Source organism: Barbatula barbatula (genome assembly GCF_947034865.1).
Source record: "Barbatula barbatula genome assembly, chromosome: 8".
NCBI classification, from domain to species: Eukaryota; Metazoa; Chordata; class Actinopteri; order Cypriniformes; family Nemacheilidae; genus Barbatula; species Barbatula barbatula.
Window position 1 is genome coordinate 6571445 of NC_136771.1, and position 7670 is coordinate 6579114.

Consider the following 7670-nt stretch of genomic DNA (forward strand, 5'->3'; position numbering starts at 1 on the left):
ATGTTTTATTTTCGTAAATCAATCATCCATAAAGTTCTGATAGGAGTCACGGCCAGATAGCTAGATTTGCTAAATAAACGTTTTAACGTTTGCCAATGGTGAAAGTACATGGAAAACGAAAACCGTGATTTTCATCCCGTAAACAAAAGATTAGGTGACTAAATAAGAAAAATGCATTATTTACAATTCAACCAAGTTTTTCTTATTTACAAGATTCTGTATAATTTCTAACCTCATTTAAGAATCTATTTATTTATTTTTAGTTGACAGCAATAAAATCTGATTAAAAAGACAAATTAAAATCAAACCAAGACCACATGCCAGGAGAAATGTCTACTTTCACCTTTGTTTTTCTCTTTATGTAATTTGTTAACATTACAGTTCTATTTATAAAATTTGTATATATTTTTATTTATTTAATTAGTTTCGACATTTACAGTTGCTTAAGAGTGGTGCACGTTCTAAATAAAGTGATGTTGTTGTGTCTTTACATAAAAAACAATTAAGATTTGTATTATTTTGTTTGATGTCTTTTGACATTTATAGTTGCTAAAGTATGGTGCGGTCCTAACAAAACAGCACACACATTTTCTCCTCAGACGTGGTTCACAGAGCTTGTTCCTCAGGATCCCTGAATTCCAAGAAGTTTTGGTGATGTCATTTGGAATGGAATGACGGGTCAGGATGAAAAGCCGAGCTGTCCCATCTGATAAGCGGTCTCCAGCGTCTTGGTATTGGCCGGAAGATGGATTACACTCTTTCCCTTGGAGTCAAACGGCGGTCGACGCATGAATGCGGCTTCTTGACTTTAACTAAATGACTCAGATTTGTTAATTGATAACAGCAACGGCTCTTTAGGGAAGCGTTAACCACATGAAGGGAAGTTTCTGGTAAATCAAAGGCTTAAATGCGTAGTTCCTGACTCAGTCCTATAGGCAGGCTGATCTGGGCTAATGCAATCATCCCTCAGGCTCTTTACATTACACTCTCTACATAATGAAACTTAAGTCACCCAAAAGAGCAGATATTGAGAAATATTCTATGAGTTATCCTAGAAGAACTTGAATCCATAAAATGGGATTTCCCCCAGCTTCCATATTTTTTCAGGAGATCTTTAAAAGAAGAGACAGCCATATCTGGTCCATTCTTATTGGTAGCTGAATGCATGATGAAATAACAAATAAATGACCGTGCAAGGGGCGAGACATCTGTAGAACAACACGTGTCCCCATTCTGTTCTATGTGGGCCTGGTTATCTATCATATTGCTTCAATACCTTATTTTGACATTTGCCATCACATTTATGCCTTGTCCGTACCAATTCTGATTTCCATCTTTGTTGGTCTTGTCCCCTTTAATGGGACCCAGTATCAGTATAATGTAAACATTCCAGACCAGCAGTCTTACAGCCCACATGTCCTATTTTAGGGAGAGAATTGACTTATTCTGTCAAATCAACGGGCTTGTGATTTTATTACCGGCTTCCTCTACATTCTTCACATGAAGCTGCCCGCAGATCAGTATCTAAGGTGCTCCTTTGTACTTGTCTTACAAGCATTTCCAGTGACATCATTTTTTAGCGATCACTCACTGTCAGAGCTCGCTGGATTAAATAACTGCAACACAATGGGTCATTGTCCCGGCACATCAGCAACAGGCAGGGAGCGGGCATACTAACGGTGTTCATTTAGGCCAACGCTATTGTTCCCAACTGGCATAATAAGACGATGTAAAGCGCATCTGAATGATTGACTGAAGTTGATTTAAAGGAACAGTTCACCAAAAAGTTTAAATTCTCTGATTCTGTTGATTCATACTCATGGCATCCCAGATGTATAGGACTTCCTTTTTTCAGTTGAACAGAAATTAATAATCTTACTGGTTCTCGCATGTTTAAACGTGCAATAACCAATGAGATCTGAAGTTGTTATATGTTCGGATCAGCTAGTTTACATTTTAGTTTTGCTAAATTAGCTTAAAATATTACTTGTTCCCTTTTTCCAAATGCTTAGGAGCCTTTATCCATTTACTGAAGCCAAATCAGTGGTTCTCTTTTTCGTTGTAAGGGTGCATCGCTTTGTTCAAAAGACTTAGAATAAACTTAGAATTGTAATTAAACCAAAAACATATTTAATTATACAGTGCTGGAACATCCATAATCATACATTTCTATATTTAATAAAATACCACTAAAAACTGCTACCCGGATCCATCTTGGGGCCACCAATAGGATATATGCACATTGAGCTATGACGTATGTCCGCTTGAGAGCGGAAAGGCTTAGCTGGCTGGGATTTTAGCAGAAGTATGTCATTGCCCCGTATGGATTTGAGAACCACTGACTTAAATGGTGGATGGGCTTTTTGGAGCTGTTGTTTACAATAGATGTAACACGATGGTAACATTTTTATGTTAAATAATTTTAATCGAACAATAAGTCATATATATTTGGGGTGTCATAAAATAAACATTTTCAGTCAAATTTACAAACAGTAAAATTGTGTTAAATCTAATTTTCACTAGACATACATTTTTTCCCAAAGCAACTCAAAACACATTCAAGATTTACATTGAATTGTCCTTCTAACACAGCATTTGAACAAGAACAATCACACACTGTCATTATTTTATCAAGTAAATCAAATTGTCTTTACAATTCATCTTAAAGGGATACTTCACCCAAAAATTCTGTGATCATTAACTGATCTTCGAGTGGTTCCAAATCTGTATAAATGTATTTGTTCTGATGAAAACAAAGAAATATATTTGGATTTTTTTTATAACCAGACAGATTTTGCGCTCATTGACTACCATAGTAGGAAAAAATACAATGGTGGTCAAAAGTGCCCCAACTGCTGACCTTACAATCTTCAAAAGGTCTTCTTTTGTGTTCAAAAGAACAAATAAAATGATAAAGTAATTTTTCCTACTATGGTAGTCAATGGGGGGCAAAATCTGTTTATAAGCATGCTTCCAAATATCCTTGTCTATGTTCATCAGAACAAAGAAATGTATACAGATTTGGAACAACTCGAAGCTGAGTAAATGATGACAGAATATTCATTTTTGGGTATCCCTTTAAAGTTATAAACACTTTTACATTACTTCAACTCATCAAAATAAGTATGTACAATTTTAACTTATTTTTGTAAGTCACATCAACTCACCATTGGCCAAAATTTAAAGCTGAAATGACTAAAATTTTGTTAAATTTAAATTTGACTGCATCATCAGCTAAAAAAATAAGCAGCAAAATGATCTCATGTGTATTGCTGCCAATGTTGGGCGATTTGAATAATAGTTGAGGTAACTTTATGCTATGGATTCTTATATGTGCTGGCTACTTTCATGGCTGTGATTTTGCCTTGGGTGAACATTTCTTGCTAGTCAGAGCTCAAAGAGAGGCACGCGCTTGGATGACACGTTTTCAGATGTGCTGACACACTGTTGATGTGACAATTGATTCCATAAGACCCTCCACGTGTTTTAAATGAACAGTTCTATATTTTGCAACACAGAATCTATAATAAGCAATTGGTCGAGAGAGACTCCACCGATTAGTGACGAATATTTGCAGCGAGCGGAATGGTTTGGGTTTAAATTAGTGTAGAGATGCTCCTAGGGATGTTACAATGTCTTGTTAACATCCATCAATCTTATTCTTGGACTAAAAATTCCCAGTTCTGGGCAGAAAGAGTGATGAGCAAGCGTTCAATAGCAAAAACATTCAAACCACCATTTAATAAACACTGGAACATAAATACACATTGTCTAATGAATTTTGGCATCGGTCTATGCGAATCTCCAATTTTGATTCTTGAGTCGGATTCAAACATGAAATTAAAAGCAAATGTGGTATCTAGTAATACAGCACTTAGCATTGCCAATGTATTAAAGGAATAGTTGATGCAAAAATGAAAATTCTGTCATTATTTACTAACCCACATGTCGTTCAAAATCAGTGTGACTTTCTTTCTTCAGCACAACACCAAAGAAGATATTTTGAAGAACGTTGGTAACCAAACAACATCAGTCCCCAATGACTTTCATTGTTTTGACAAAACCCACACTCAAAATATCTTCATAGACATCTTCATTTCAAGGTTAAAGCAACACAAGAGTAAATAAATGATCAAAGGAGGTGTCTCTTTAAGATCTTTAAAACATTTAGACACACACAGTATTGGGTAAAAAGTATATCTATACATATTTCAATTGTGCCAAAATATGAATTTCTATAATACCATTTTCAATTATTTAATATAAAATACATTCATTAGAATCAAATAAATACCATTAAATTGCATACCATACATAACGTGACCCTAAACTTTTGAATGGTAGCGTATAGAAAGACGAAGGAGAAAGGGAACACTAGTAAAAATTCTCTCCCTAAAACAGCTGTGCCTTTGTATGTTTATTAACTCGATATGGTCCTGGCTGTTCACTTGCACTCCGAAAGTCACTTTGCCTTTTCTCACTCAATAGGCGAGTTAAAAGAGTTTTTTAAAGAAAAGCACACTCACAAGATCAAATGTAATTTGTCTGAATAGAGAGGAAACAAATCTTTATTTGAAGTTGAAAGGGCCTCAGAGAACTCTATAATACCATAAGCTAACCCACGGTTTGAAGGTCTCTTTACCAGTCACTTCCTCAAGGCATTAACAGACAATATACAATGGCAAGATTCCAGGCTTCCATCCTGTTATGGGTTTTACACGTGTAAAATGATATTTCGTAGTTCACCAATTGCACATTATACCCAATAGGTATATTATACCATCTAATGGCACATACTGTAGATTTCATTATAGATGTCTATATACAGTACAATTCTGTAAATTATTGAATGATATGTTGAACATTTTGCTTTGGAGTGACCAAGCATTACAGTTTTGTTCTGCCAGTCCAAGAGTTTGAAATGTATCAAAATTGTTCTGGAACTGTACCGGGAAGAATAGCAAGCCATCAGTCACCCTTACTCAACTGACGTGAAGACAAAAGAAAAGAAAAAACAAACTTCACGGAGGATGGAAATCTGTTCAATTTAAGCTTGGCAAATGGAACCCATGCATAGCGAATGGCCGCCATCATTGTGAGGAGCATTAGTGAGCCGTTCGTCGTGTACATACACTTTTAATGCGTTCCATCTGTCTCTCCACAACGCCTGATTTTCACACTGATAAATGATTAGGTGTAAATGAGAAGAGACGGAATCAAGAACACCACAAATACAAAACACCATTTTATGGCTCCGTCTTCATATGTATGTGCAGCAGCAGCATTCCTTATATGCACACAGCAGCATGCTGTGGATGTATTGGCAGCAAGTCTTAGTACTTGCTCCGCCGCAGCAGCGTAGTAGATCTATTTCGCCAAGACCAAATACTTTTATATGTCATGTACACTGCTTGCCAAACCCTCCGAGAGTTGTCATGACAGAACTTTTGTTTTTGGGTGAACAATAATTTTTTTGTTTCGTCAGAGAGTTTTATTTTATTTTAGCACAATACTTAATGTGAAATTGATGCTGTTCTTAGTGATTCAGAATACAGCAGTTGCACATAAAAAATAATATACTATCACCAGATAAAAATGAAAAGCATATACACAATCACCCAGACTTTATAGTTAAGCTATTGATGACAGGGCAGAATAAATCTTTCTCAGAATGTAGCCTAGAGAAATGCAAATGTCAACACGGACACCTTCTCTTCCACAAGAGTGAAACCCACAGCGAAATACATCTGACTTCTTAAATTAAATCTGTCCAATATAAAGTGAGTTTGAAAACCAGCTTATAGGAATAAACCGAGAGGCAGCAACAATGTCACTGTGAGATCCATTGTGACTGATTTATTGTGATCTGTGTTTTGCTTTTTGAATATCTGGACAATAGAAATGGAAACATGCATACTACTGACAACTCACTGAACTTGTTAAAAACATATTTGTATTTGCCTCTGAGGCCTGAGGAATTGCTGATGTGAACTATAACGTAAAGATCAGGAGTAGACCAGAAGGCCTTCATCTCATCTTTAGGGTACTTCTGGATTACCTGAACTTCAGGGTGGCCTGCCGTCTACCAATAATATAATAAAAGTCATTCACTTGGTAAAAAAAAGAAAAGGAAAAAATCTAAATAATAATACAGTTTTTTCCTTTTAAAATTTAGGGAGAAATGGCTTTCATTTACATTTATGCACTTGGGAGACGCTTAAAAATGTCTTACATTGCATTATTCTGTGCATTTGTTTATAAGTATGTGCAATCCCCTGGGATAAATGAATAAATTAAAGTAAAAAGTTAAGGTATATCAATTTTAAAATCATAAATGTCTTTAAATTATTTAGAAAAATAAACAAAAACTGTCCAACAAATGTTTTAAAAGCAAACAATTTATTTAGTAACTGAATTCAAACTTAAACTGCTTATAAGTTTAATTATTTAATTATTATTAATAAAAAATACAGTTTATACTGTACACATATAAAAAATATAGATATACTCGTATAAAAACATTTATTTAGTAGAATTAGAACTTATTGTAAATATAATCATTATTTTTTGTATAATAAAAAATATACAAAGTCTAATAATGCTGAGTGAAAATGAGATTGTTTATTAGAATTAGAACTGATTATACATTTAATCATATTTTTTCATTATTCATTAAAAAGATATACAGTATAATAATGGGGAGTGAAAATGTAATTGTTTATTAGAATTTCTTAACAATTAACGATTTTTTTTACTTTGGAAATGTTTCAAAGCTCTGCAAGTGGATGTGGATTTACAATGCCATTCAAAAGTTCCCAGACAGTATGTTCCGTATTCAGACAAAATAAATTGTGTACAAAAGACTCAATTGTTTGTTGCTTACAATAGTCGGGTTGTGGTGGGGGAGACAAATGTGCGGTTTACAGAGTTTAATGAATCGCCCTTGTTTTCTTCCCCGATTGCTCCTGTTTTCCGGAATCTATAAATGAACAATTCCCTCTCATTCACCTCTCAGGTTTAATGCACGTGTTTATTTTTGTTTCGGGACTTTAAGATGAAAGATCGGAGAGGGGAGGGGTCCCTGCTTCGATTTCAACTGACTCATTTATGCATCCGTCTTCATTCACAAAACTTCAAGAGTGTTGCACAATACCAGCCGTGCGTATTGTTGATGAAAACCATAAAGGAGGCATTTAATTGGCCTATTTATCCTCGGTTTAAGTCCTTCACTGTGCCCGGTCTGTTTGGCGATTGTGTCCGCGCGCGCACACACGAATGCCGGCTTCTCCCGTTCCACCGACTGTCTCCTGTGGAAACGCCAGTGCCAAAAAATTACAGCTGCTCATGATCAAAGCTAGAACAATGTCCAAGACAAATACAATCGCGGCATCGAATAGCTCCAGTGCAGATGATATATGGGAAAGCGAGATTGCCAACCAGGTGCTCGGCCAGCAAGAACTGGCTGAAACCCAGGCGCTATGCGTTACTAGTCAAACACGTGGCAAGGGGCCAAGCAGATGTAAGTACACGCTTCTGTTTCCTTTATCAGTTATTAATTATGTGAACGGGCCACTTCATAAGACCTCGGTTATCTGTTACTTCCCGAAGGAAAGGGGATTTAGAAAAGGGTACAAATACGCTGGGGGCTATTTACGGGGTGAGCGCATTGT